General features: G+C 45.0%; 1 long non-coding RNA gene across 3 annotated transcripts; it reads left to right on the forward strand.

Moving 5' to 3' along the window:
• The first annotated feature begins 171 nt into the window (after positions 1–171).
• Positions 172–9,439, forward strand: LOC142006983 (uncharacterized). 3 transcript variants are annotated; one of them, XR_012643875.1, is made up of 4 exons: positions 172–346; positions 3,211–3,308; positions 3,890–4,073; positions 7,877–9,439. It is a non-coding gene; the product is annotated as an uncharacterized LOC142006983 (long non-coding RNA). The 3 variants fall into 3 exon arrangements; XR_012643876.1 differs by lacking the exon at positions 172–346 and adding an exon at positions 2,052–3,095; XR_012643874.1 differs by lacking the exon at positions 3,211–3,308 and having other exon boundaries at positions 7,877–9,267.
• Positions 9,440–13,807: the final 4,368 nt, after the last annotated feature.

A 13,807-nucleotide genomic window follows, 5' to 3' on the forward strand; every position in this document is an offset into this window, starting at 1 on the left:
TCAATTGTCAGCCAATGAATAAAGCCGCTTTGAGAAATTCCGTCAATGACAAGCGACAGTGGGCGGGCGGAGGCGGGATGAAAACGGATTGGCCCCGAGTGAGTGGCACTCGCAAGCGCAGGTAAAACGTAAACAAACTGAAGCCCTTCCGTGCCGCCCTCCGCCTGGTCACGTGGGGCGGGAGATAGCGCGTGGGCCAAGTAAATCGCGTCGAGATCCCTTTGATTCGCTAGCTAGTGGCGTGAGCTGCTGCGGTGCGCGTGGGCTGCGCCCTTCTTCCTCCTTGCTGCAGCTGGGATCCGAGTGCGGGGCGCGTGGGGAGCCCGGTTCTCTCGGGAACCCCCAGGTTTGCCCCCAGCATTCCGTCCCACTCTCGAATTTTTGCGTGGGGGCCTTTGCGGGGTTGCTGCGTAGGTCGGGCTGCGCTCTGGTGTGCATGGATTTCTCTCGTGGCACTGGGACAGTTTTCTGTTGAATTTTCCAGTCCTCTGCTAACGGTTCCTAACATGCTGTGAGCTTTTTTTGGTGGCTGCTACCCACTAAGCAAATGTTTTCCGGGGTTTCTCCACAAAGACTCCCACTCCAAGCTTTCCTTCCTGAGTGATAACCGCTAATTTGCTCTTATTATGGTTGGGATTAAACGTAACCTGCCATTTTGTTGCTCAGTAACTCAGTTTAGTGAAAACCCTTTGTAATTCAGTGTACTCAGCTTTGGATTTAATTATTTAAAACACTTCTGTATTAACTGCAAACGTTGCCACCTCACTATTCACCCCTTTTTAGATTATTTATGAATATGTTGAACACCGGTCCCACTACAGAGCGTTGGGAGATTCTGCCATTTACCTTTCTCCACTCTGAAAACTGAAAATTTATTCCTCCTGTTTTGTTCTTTTTAATCTATCTATTAATGATTGGTGGGAGGACCTTCCTTCTTATCCCATGACTTCGCTTAAGTGCCTTTCCAGAGGGACCTTGTGACAGACTTTCCGAAAGTCTGAATATACTCAGTCCACAGGATCACGCTTGTTCGTATGTTTCAAAACAAAAAAGCAGTCCAGTAGCTGCTTTAAAGACTAACAGAATGATTTGTTAGGTGATGAGCTTTCTGGGACAGACCCACTTCTTCAGATCGTAGCCATACCAGAACAGACTCAATGTTTAAGGCACAGAGAATCAAAAATAGTAATCAAGGTTGACAAATCAGAAAAATATTATCAAGGTGAGCAAATTACACAGTAGAGGGGTAGAAGGAGTGGGGAGGGGCGTTGTCAAGAATTATATTAAGCCAAGTATCAAAAAGAGGCCCTATAATGACATACTCACGTGGAGTAGTCGAGGCATAAGTTGATGGTGGGGTGCAGATTGTTAAAGTCTCTGTGGAATTCTTCTAGAGTCTCTGTATATGATTTGGACCCATTCTCATGTTCCTCAACTAACATCATATATGCCATCATGTGCCAACAATGCACAGATGCTTTGTGTATTGGACCGACTCAAACTCTCTTAGACAAAGAATTAATAGGCATCAAACAGATATAAAAACACTCCTGATTCACAAACTGGTCAGCCAGCATTTTAATGTGGTGGGACATTCTGTTAATGACCTGAAAGTTTGCATGTTACTAAAGAGGAATTTTCACACTACTTTGGAAAGAGGCTGTTGAACTCTCTTTTATATTAAAATTTGACACATTAACACGTGGTTTGAACCAGGATGGGAATTTTTTAGGTCGTTATAGGGGCTCTTTTACATACTTGGCTTAATCTAATTCTTAACCCGCCCCCCATGCCCCTTCTGCCCCTCTACTCTGATTTGCTCACCTTGATAATATTTTTCTGATTTGTCAACTTTGATTACTATTTTTGGTTCTAAACAAAAAGCAGTCAAGTAGCACTTTAAAGCACTTTGACTGCTTTTTGTTTTGATAGTGTATAGACTAGCATGGCTTCCTCTCTGTTACTATTTTTGGTTCTCTGTCCCTTAAATATTGAGTCTGTTCTGGTATGGCTATGGTCTGAAGAAGTGGGTCTGTCCCACGAAAGCTCATCACCTAATAAATTATTCTGTTAGTCTTTAACATGCTACTGGACTGCTTTTTTGTTTTGATAATATATAGACTAGCACAGCTTTCTCTCTGTTACTATTTGTATGTTTGTTGACTCCTTCGATGAATTCTAATAGATTGGTTAGGCATCATTTCCCTTTCCAAAATCCACGTTGATTCTTCCCCCAAAATATCATGTTCATTTGTGTTAATTCTGTTCTTTACTATAGCTTTTATCAACTTACCTGGAAGTGAATTTAAGCTTACTGGCCTGAAAATGGTTCATTTCCTATGCAGCCTTTTTTTAAAAGAAAAAAAAATCAGTATTATACATCAGGAATGCCAAGTATAGACCCTGATTTTTCTGAAAGACTAGAGAGAAATCTATCTTCCTATTCTAGTTATATCTACGTACCAATCAAATGGTGATTGCAGCTTGATTAAACACCCAAGCTAGCATTAATCTAGTTATCTTGGTTCCCAAAGCAGTGAAGCTGGAGCAGTGTGTGCTTTAGCATGTGTTAGCCACATGATTATCCAGATTTCTAGGCTTAACTGCTTTGGGACCTGAACAAACTAGATTAAAGTTTGCTGGAGTTTGTGTAGGTGAGCTGCCCTCACATTGTAATTGCAGTACAGCTGAACCTTTTGGACCAGGTAGGCAGAGTAATCTGAGTACAGAGCAGAACACTCCCTCCTGTCTGTTCAGTCGGCATTTCATAGATCAGTTAATATTTCAAAACCCAGCTATGTCAAAGATGGCATTTGCTGTGTGCACTGTGTGACACCTGTGCTCCTTTGGAAAAATGGAGATCACAAAACCCTGAAGGAAAACTCTCAAACTTCCTGAGACAAAGAGAGCAAATGTCTAGACAACAAGAAGTCCTGTGGTGCCTTATAGACTAACAGATATTTTGGAGCATAAGCTTTTGTGGGCAAAGACCCGCTTCATCAGATGCATGAGTGGGGGTTCCAGAGGAGGGTCTAAATTTATAGGCTTATGAAAAGGAGGGAGTCCCAGTCAAGAGGAGGGCCAGAGTTGTCAAGGTCAGTTCAATCACAGAGGATGTGGCCCATTATCAGCAGCTAATGTGGAGCTGTGAACATCAAGAGAGGAGAAACCAGGTCAGTTCAGTCAGGTTTCTCCTCTCTTGCACCAAAGCTTCGTGTGATCAATGTGGAAGGCCAATGTCCAACCAACATCCAGAGTATGCCACACCGCATGCGCAGGGTCAGAGTGCAGCTTTGGAAAGAACACAGGTAAGTGGATAGGCTCGCTGACGTGAGACAGAGAAGGAGCCTGAGGGAGGAACTTAGGATGAGGGCAAAGAGTGACTCTACCTTTGGTAAACACTGTGTAAGTACGTTGAGCCATCAGAGCAACAAGCTCCCTGACCCTCCTGGCTGATGTGATGGTGACTAAAAATGACACCTTCATCAACAGATGGAGTCAGGAACACATTGCCAGGGGTTCAAAGGGTCATGAGGCAGTTGAGTACATGGCTAAGGTCCCAGGTAGGCATTGGAGGATGTACCAGCTGAAAAGTGTTTTGCAGACCCATCAAAAAACGTTTGGTGATAGGATGGGCAAGGAAGGAGATGCTGTCCTCCACTTGGTGGAATGCCACTAATGCTGCACCATGAACCTTGATGGTACAGAGGGCTAGGCCTGACTCATGCAGGTGCAGCATGTAGTCAAGGAGGGTAGGAAAGGGGGCAGTGTGAGGAGGCGTAGAGTGATTAATGCCCAACCACTGAGAGAACTGCATCTACTTGTAGAAGTAGGACTTCTGGGTGGACTCCTATCTGCTGTTAACGAGAAACCTATTTATCCCACACAGCATGTGATTTCAGCATCCTGGAATCATGGAGGTTTAGCCTGAGTAGATGGGAGTCAAGGGTGTGACTGAAGGCCTGGGACAGGAGGTTGTGGCCAGGAGGAAAGGGATATGGAGTCGACACCAACGGTCGGTACGGGCAAGGATACCAACTTTGTGTCAGCCATGCTGGAGCTATCAGGATGAGGTGAGCCCAGTCTAGCCTGAATTTGACCAGAAGCTTGGGAATCAAGGGAAGGGGTGGAAACGTGTAAAGAGCGTGTCCCATTTCATGGAGAAAGCATCTCCGAGGGAGCGCCGCCTCAGACCTGCTCTGGAGCAGTACTGATGGCACTTTCTGTTGACTTGGGTTGCAAATGGGTCTATGCGCAGCTGGCCCCAGTCTGGAACACATGGTCGAGGGACACCAGGCTGATCTCCCACTTGGGGTGATCACTGAATGAGTGACTGAGGCATCCACAGTCATGTTCAGTACCGTGGGCAGATATGTGGCCACTGGAGTGATGTGGTGCTGAAGGCACCAAATCCACAGTTTTATGGCTTCTGTGCACAGGGATGGGGACCGAACTCTGCCTTAATGGTTGATATAATACATACATGTGGTGGTGTCTGTCAGGATATTGGCAGTTCTGTATGTGAGGTGCCACCAGAAATGCTGAGCTCCAGTAGATTTATGTAGAATGCTTGCTCAGGGAAGAACCATTTGCCCTGGACCATAAGGCAGCCCAAATGGGCCCCCATTCCATAAGGAAAGTCTCCATAGTAAGGGTAATAGATGGGGGTGGTTGGTGGAACGGCCATCTGGTGAGAACGTTGTCCAGACATATCCACCATTGAAGGGAGATGAGAACGTGTGGCGGGACAACTACTGATTTGGACAGCGAGTACCTGGCTGGGGTGTAGCACATGGACGGCCAGGACTGGGGGCATCTCATGTGCAGTCTGGCCAGCTTGATCATGTACGTGGTGACATCCGTGAGACCCAGCAGCTTTGGGCACATGCACTCCATGTCAGTGGGAGACAGTTGCACCACCAAGATGAGGTCGTCCAGGGCCTGGAATCTGAGCAGGAAGAGTGGCCCTGGCAATGGTAGTGTTTATGTGGGCCGCAGTGAACTTTAGAAATTGTGGGGATCAAAGCATGGACTTGTTGTATTTTATGTGGAAGCTGAGGCTGTGGTGACCCTGCCCATGTGAAGTGCTGCCAGAAATGAGGGCCCTCTTGTGAGACAAATCATCCAGACATGGGGAAATAATCACCCCCTGATGATGTAAGTGGGCAGCCATGATCGACAGAGTCTTGGAGAACAAGCTGGGTGTGGTTGAGAGCCCAAATGGAAGGACACCGTCTTGCTAGTGTTAGGACGCCATTGTAAAATGAAGAAAGCTCCTGTGCACCAGCTGGATTGTGATGTGGAAATAGGTGCCCTATAGGTCGGGAGCCGAGAGCTAGTCTTCTTTGTCCAGCGCCGGCCAGGATAATGGTTGCAAGAATCACCATCTTGCAGAGGACAGAGGACGTATTTGTTGAGCCTCTGGAGATTGAGGATGGTCCCCCACATCCCCATTCTTTTTCTGGGTTGGGAAGTACGTGGAGTAGAACCCCCTGTCCTGAAACTCTGCTGGGACAGACTCAGTGTTGCCCAGGCCAAAGAGGTGCTGTACCTGTTGCTCAAGTAAATTCTCAGGAGATGGGTCCCTGAAGTGGGACAGGTTGGGGTAGAGGTAAACAAGATGGAGTACGCCGGGCCACTTGGTCTAGGACACACTTGTCTGCAGTAATGGCGTACTCTCCTGTGGTCTTTGGTAGGGAGAGTATCAAGCCCACTTAAATGGAGGTGGGGTATGGATCCCCAGCATGGCAAGAGACTCCTTTACTGAGTGTCAGTATTTTTTGCAAAGAGGTGTTGCTTATCAAAGGGAAGGTCCTGTATCTTGTGCTAAGGTCTTTGTGGACCACTGAGGGCGAGAGCCACAAAGTGCACCCCATGACCACAGCAGAGGCCATGACTCTATCCACCATTTCTGCCACATCCATTGCGTACTGGAGGGCCATATGGGAGATGGTGTGTCCTTTTTGTATGACGTTTATGAGGGCCAGGTGTTGCTGCTCCATCAAGGAGGGGACCAACTCTTGCAGCTTGGAATAACTGAGGTAGTCATAGTTAGCTAGCATGACTGCATAGTTTGCTGTCCACAGGACCAATATTCTTGATGAATAGACTTTGTGCCCTGTGTTGTCCCATATCTTGCCTGCCGGGTCCTGAGGGGTCAAAAGGAAGGACTTAGACTTGTTATGGACCACATTGACCAGCAGCAAATATGGTTGCAGATGGCTGAATAAAAACGCCATGTCCAGTGAGGCCACAAAATACCCTTTATCTGCTCTCTTGTTGGTGGGAGCAATGGATGCCGGCATCTGCCAGATGATGTTTGTGGGGTCCATTATTGCTTCCTCCGTAGGCAGGGCAATTCTGGAGGGGGGTGGGCTGCAGGGTGCAAGAAACCTGTGATGCTTGACCTGCACCTCCTACAGGTCCTTCTGAGCCTGGGCCACTTGCTGAAACAGTTCTTGAAAGGTCCGTGTGTCATCCATAGGCGGAGGCGAGACCGCGATCACTGCATCCTCAGGTGACAAAGAGGAATGTGCAGAGGGGACCTGTCTTCACCCTCTGACAGGGAGTTCTATGCCTCGGAGCACCGTGACAGGGGATATCTCGCTGATGTGGTGGGCTGCGGCAACACAGGGAGGTCCCTAGATGCCGTGGACTGTGCTGGGAGAGCATGGGAGCATGGTAATCGTGACTGCCAAGGTGACCAGGGAGGATGGTTATGGATAGTGAGGAGCGGCTTCTTCTGGGTCTGGATATTGGTGTGCAAACCATGATGGGAGCAGCTGTAGATAAGCCATTGTCAGCAGCACATCTCCACAGTTGGAGTGCATGGTACTGGACAGCTGAGATGAAAGGGCACTACTTTGCTCAGAACCGCCTCATCCTGGGTAGGTGGTCTGGCCCCTGATCCTTGTGAGAACCCTGAACACCTAGATGAACATGCGGATGGAGGCAGCACCAGGGGGACGCAGGGCAGCGAGTGGGACAGTGCCAAGACTGGCACCACGTACGCCTTTGGCAGAGAGTCTTCACGGTGCGGTTTGGACACCGTGCCACGCCCTGGTGCTGTAGGCTTGAGTGAAGTGGTGTCCTGGTGCCGCTTCAGTGCCTTCTCCGGTGCCATGCAGGAGTGGGTGGTGCCTTGGCCCTGGACTTGTCTGGTGCCTTGTGCGAGTGGCATGGAGACTTGGAGTGGTGCTGCTTGTGCTCCCTTTCTGGCACCAAGGGCGGGGGTCTTAGTTTTGGATGATTTCTTATGCCTGGGAGTAGAAGTGGATGAAACTGGAGATGCTGGTGGCTTGGCTCCAAAAATGCCTGCTTTCGCGGTGCCGGTTCAGATAGTGCTTGGGACATCATGGTGCCCTTTTTAACTAGCGCGGCCTGAGAGGATGTTGCCAGCGGCCAGGAACAGGGTAGGGAAGGACCTGTCTTGTCGGCTGGAAGGCCGACCAATGTAGAGGGACATGCAGAGTACGTGCCCTTAGTCTCCCATTCTGGTGTTTCGGTGTGGGGGCCTGCTCTGGGACTGGTGGTTGGAGGGACTTTTTGTGAAGGTAAGTCTTGAGCCTGTTGGCTCAGTCCTTCTTGGCCCTTGTCTTGAGGCTGGAGCAATGGGTGCAGCATTGGGTTTGGTGACCCTCACCCAGGCACTTAATGTAGGATGTGTGGCTGTTGGAGGCCAGCATGGTTTCCCTGTACATTGTGCATCACTTGAAGACCAGAGTGCCTGGCATGATGGTGATGCAGCAACCAAACTCTTAACACTAAACCTAACTAAAACTTTCTTCTTTTTTTTTCTTCAAACTTTAACAGGAAAGGAAGTTGGATAAGAACAGCTAAGGGTAGAACAATAACTTACTCTTCTTTTATCTTTCAGAGAGAGAGAGCGCGTAGCTCCATCTGCAGTTGAGGACAATGGAGAAGGAATGGAGGGGCCCGTGCCACATGCCCATCAGATAGCACAAGGAGCAGCTACTGCACGTGCGTGATGAGGGAAACCACAGCTGTAGAAGAATCTCTGAATGCCAGCGTGAGGACACACCAGCACCCAGATTGGAGCACACACAGGGACACTACTCAAAGAAGAAACATTCTTCCCATTTAAAAAAAGCTGCCAAAAGTTACTTATTTTTTATTTTATAGTAGTTTTCCATAAAAATAAATTTGTAAAAACACAACATTTAAAAGTATTTTCCATATCTAATTTGTTTTGTTTCTTTTTCATTAAAAATTGTTTTTTAAGCTTTAAGGAAGAACAGTCCTTTTTGAGCAACATTGTCCTTTCTATTTTTATACAAAAGACCGACACTAACCATCCTTCTTTCGGCTGATATATTGATGTTTTGGTTTGGGGTTGTACTTCTTAATTTTTATATTTAATTATAGGGTTGCTAATTTTGTCTTGCTATCAGAAGGGGCATTAGTTCATACAGATGATTATTCTCTTATTATTTTTTGTTGGGTGTAAAATAGAAGACATCTTAAAAACTCTTTTTAAATCAACTTCTGAACGTTATGTGTGGCAATCTTTTGGTGTGAAACCTTCCACCTCACCCCCAACTAGCAAGTACATGTTCTGTCAGTATATTCCAAATCCAAGAGTATTCCATGGGAAACGCAAGTCTAAAGGTTTGTTTAAATATTTATCTTACTTTAAACTTCAGATGTTCATTCTGCTTCCCCTCTAGAAGTCACAAGAGGGTGCTATTCTTTCAACTTGGGTAGTTTAGATCAGTGTTTCCTAAACTATGTTTGATGGAACACTGGTGTTCTGTGAACAACTCTCACATGTGCTGCAAGTGTTCGGAAAAATACTTCAGAGTTTCACAATAAGGCTATATTTGCTGTTATTAAAACCAGATACAATGTTACTTACTCATTGCTGTGATACCTGATTAAATTACTTCATTTTGCTTTTGCTGTATATGTTGCTGTTTGGTTTTGTTTCTGTTTTGTTTTGTTTTTGTCTGACAATTTTTTTTTTTGAAGAAAATTTTCATAGGTGTTTCTGCATTGAAAAGTATTATTGTTTGGTGTTCCATGGTCTCAAAAAGTTTAAGAAACACTGATTTAGATTGCAGAAGTTAATTTAATGGACTGAGCCAGGGGAGCTGTTCCCTGGATGTACTAGATGAATGAGAGATTGCTGGATGATATACAGAGTGTACCAGGCTAAGAGTACTTGTCAGATGTACAGAACTGAACATGATTTACCAGGCTGAACAGTGCTTCATAAATGTATTAGTTTCATGCATTGAACTCTGTGGGTTTCATATTTGTACAGTGCTTTCCAATTGTACTGTATTGGACAAGGTATACTGGACTGACGAATGCTGGCAAAATCTGAATTTTGGCCTTATCAGGTGCTTCATGAACAGTCCCTTTGGGCACTTGATGGGAAAGGCTAATCACCGTGTGAGTCTGCTGAAGGCTTGTCTGTCTTTGATAGCAACATGTTCAAACAGGTTCTCCTGCTGACAGTGTCACAAAGCGATGCCAATAGTCCTAACTTCAGGAGGAGGAAGCTGTGGTTTTAGTTGATGCTTCATTAGCACCCCCAGCCAGTCCAGGATCAGTCGGTTATCTGAAATGAATTTTCTGGGCTTCTCTTTCTTCCTCAGATATTTCTTAGAGAAGGGGAAAGGACTCTTCTTGCTTCACAAGAAGCTGGGGGTTTCAAAACCTTTGCATAATGAGGTTGAAGGAACACTGCCAGCTGCTCATTCTCTTTTTAATTCACATTCTTACCTACTTTATAAAAATAACAAAAATATGGTACAATTTTTCATGGCCTGGTCCAGCCCTCTGCCCAGATAATACACTCTCTTGGGGGTTAGGCCAGTGCTCTGTCCAGAGAACATTGTTAGTTTATTGGTCTTAATTTCAGCCAAGAACCTGGGCTGGGGTTTGCCTCTGCTGGATAATATAGACTAGCTAAAAACTGTGCAAAATCTCTGTCCATCCTACCTGGTCTGCCTGTGGAAATGACCAGCTCTCTCTGCAGGTAGCACAGTCCATGTTTGCACTGAGACAGTCTGTGGGCTAGACTAGTACTCTCTAAATACCATAGTCTAGCTGTGAGTTGGGCTAAGCTTCCTGTCTAGATCATATAGTCTGTCCGTGAAAAGGGCCCTTTCTTTGTCTGGATAACTTTTGTTGAGGGCTGTGCAATCTCTGTCTGATAATGGTCGGTCTGTAAACTGAGCCAGCTCTGTGCATTCAAGTGACAAGCAGAGAGATTAAAGCCACTTTTCCGCTGTGTACCCAAAAAACAAGATTGACCTCTGATATAGTGCTGTCAGAAAGCTCAAATATTCGAGGCTTTGAAGTACCAGCCACTTAGTGCCTTCAGGCAAATCTGTTACTAAAAATGTTGGTCAGGTGTCCGCCCAACAGATTAGCCAATTCCTATTCTGTTACAATTAGGAAATTGCATAAAACTTACTCTAAACATTGCAACATAAAAGCATTAGAACTACAAGCATGTATTTATTTTTCAGGAAAATATCCTGCTTCAAACTATGTGTTTTTAACTTACAATTCTTTCAAAGATGAGCTTTTGAAGCATTTCTAAATTGATTTTAGTGCTGGTTAAAAGTTCCAGCTTGATGATCAGAGAGGCTGAAGTCCTTTTTACCCTTACAAGAGTCATAGCACAGGCCATAGCATTAGAAATTTCCTCCTTATACTCCCTACTCATGTGTCCTGAACTCTGGAGGAACTGCCATCTCAGGAGACTCAGCTTGTGGTTCAGTCTCCACGGTCCAGTCAGGTCTTGACCTATCTGCTGAAACAAGCCTTAGTGATAGATAACCCCTTTTTTTTTTCCCCTCCCTTCCTCTCCCCATGTAAACTCTGGGTTCTGATTGTCTACTCCAAATCTGAAAAAGCAGGTCTTACCCACAAAAGCGCATTACCTAATAAATAAATTTAGTCTTTTCTGTGCTACAGGACTGCTTGTTACACATAATTAAAGAATCCATTTGCAAACATAGAGAAGATAAGGTGATAAGTAGCAATCAGCAAACAAATCTAGTCAAACCAATGTGATACCTTTTTATGACAGGATAACAAGCCTTATGGATGGGGGGAAAGCAGTTGATGTGGTATATTTAGCCTTAATAAAGCTTTTGATAAAATGTTGTATTACCTTCTCATTAACTAGGGAAACCTGATCTAGATGGACCTACTCACTGTTAGGTCAGTGCATAAGTAGTTGGATGACTGTGTCCAGAGAGTCGTTACCAATGGTTCACAGTCATGCTTCTGTAAGGACAAGTGCAGTTCTGCAGGGATCAAGTCTGAGATGGTGTCTGTTCAATATCTTCATTAGTAATTTAGATAACAGGACAGACAGCATGCTCATAAAGTTTGCAAGTTATACCAATCTGGGAGGAGTGGCAAGTGCTTTGGAGGATAGGATTAGAATTCAAAATGATCTGGACAAACTGGAGACGTGGTCTGAGGTAAACAGGATGAACTTCAGTAAGGACAAATGCAGAGTACTCCACTTAGATGGAACAATCCTTTATGTGCATACAACATGGGAAATGACTGTTTAGGAAGGAGTATTGTGGAAAGGGGCACATAGGGGTCATACTGCACCAGCAGCTAGACATGAGTCAATAGTATCGCACCATTGAGAAAACGAAAAGCAAACATCATCCTGGGAGGATGCATTAGCAAGAGTATTGTAGGCAAGACATAAGTAGTAATTTTTCCATTCTACTTGGTGCTGATTAGGCCTCAGATGGAATGTATTCTGGGCATCCCATTTCAGGAAAGAAGTGCACAAATTGGAGAAAGTTCAGAGAAGAGCAATAAAAATGATTAAAAGTCTAAAGAACATGAGCTATGAGCAAAGATCGAAAAAATTGGGCTTGTTTAGTGTGGAAAAGAGAAGACTGAGAGGGAACATGATAACAGTTTTCAAGTACATAAAAGGTAGTTTCAAGGATCAGAGAGAAAAATTGTTCTCCTTAACCTCTGATGATACAACATGAAGCAACGGGCTTATATAGCAGCAAGGGAGATTTATGCAGGACATTAGGAAAATCTTCCTGTCACTGTGGTTAACCACTGGATTAAATTACCTAGGGAGACTGTGGATGCTCCATCTTCAGAGATTTTAGAGATTAGACAAAACTGTCAAGGATTGTCTGGATGGTTCTTGGTCCTGCTGTGAAAGCAGGGGCCTGGACTTGATGACCTTTAGAGGTCTCTTCCAGTTCTATGATTCGTGAAGGACAGCAGAGCCCATCTGGGCTGAGAGAAATATTTGTGTTGCCTGTTGCTGATGAAGTTGGGGACAAGACCCCTTACAGGCACAGACAAGGCTTCTGCATGCTAAGAGCGGGTGGTAGCAAGGTGTCTCACAACCCTGGATACATCCGGGAAGTGTCACAGTGTCACTCTTTCCCACCAGCTACTAAGGCCTTGTTTGTTATTAGTGAATGCAGCGCTGTTGGAAAAGATGCTCTTTCTACGACTAAAGAAGCTGAGGCAGACAATTACTGATTTATTTTCATATGATGAAATACTCCCTATCGAGTATTGTCCTAGGGTGTGTCTACACTAGGAACTAACTTCAAAGTTAGGCACTACTTTGAAGTAGCCACCAGAGGGTCTACGCACATTTTCTCTTACTCCAGAGTAGGGAGCCCCACTTCGAAGTCCTTACTCCATTCACAGGAATGAAGTACTACTCTACTTCAAAGTTTAACTTCGAAATAGGATGTATGTAGACTCTCAACTTCAAAGTACACCAGTTGGAAGGTCTTTTTGTAGTGTAGACACATCCATAGTGTTACTATTACAGTCTGTGGTATGCTTGTTCCTGGGGATTTGGGAATTAGGGAGGACGATTGGTCAATCTGATTACACAGTATTCCGGCCTCCGCACTGCAGAACCATGTTAGAATTTAGATATGGCCTAACAATCATATTATAGCCCTGCTCAAAGGTAAGTTTGCAACTGTATGCTCACAAGGTTGGGATCCATCCGTTAACTCTTTTGCATATAACTACAAACCCTACACTCTTGGGCCAGTGAGACCATGTAAGGAATGAGCTTTGCTGGAATCATGTTTAGCTCAAATTTAAATACCCTTAATGTGGTTTGAACTCCATTGGTGAAAGGGCTTATTTGCCCCCTCTCCCATCAGTTCCAGCAGGTCCTGAATATCCTGAGCAATGAGTTAATGCTAGGTTTGTGCGTGCACAAATGCGCTTAAGTGCAGCTGCAGAATTACTGCAAAAATTTGATAGTACAAAGTGTTCCAGCTGACTTCATTTCCTGCAGATAACTCCCTGAAGAGGAGGATGAGGTTTGCAGCTTGCACTGTTAGTTTAGTGGTGAGGAATGGGGAAGGATTTGGAGGGGTGAGTGAGGAGAGCTATTTCAGAACACAGCAGGACATAGGGTTAAAAAAACCACGTTTCCCATATAAAAAAGCTGTTCGTATTTGCTTCCTGTCAGCTTGCCATTGTCAGAGAAGGGTTACAGGCACTGATGTACAACCCCTATGTACAAACAGGATGTTGGCTTTTAGATTTGTGTAAGCTGAGAAATGCAGTTTTGTCCATGGCTGCACTATGGTCTTTTCTTCTGCTGAGACTTAAATGTTCAGGTGGGAAAAGGAGAGGTTCAGAGTGAAACTTGGCCACTATTTCTGCTTACTAACGACACCACTTATCTGCATTATGTAGTAAAGCCAGTCAAAACCAAAACCCTGTACTGAATGCTTCTACAATTTCTAAACAAACATCTTCCTAAATTCAAAATCCATTGTTCAGACATTCCCTACTA

The sequence above is a fragment of the Carettochelys insculpta genome, chromosome 1 (genome assembly GCF_033958435.1).
Source record: "Carettochelys insculpta isolate YL-2023 chromosome 1, ASM3395843v1, whole genome shotgun sequence".
Taxonomy (NCBI): Eukaryota; Metazoa; Chordata; order Testudines; family Carettochelyidae; genus Carettochelys; species Carettochelys insculpta.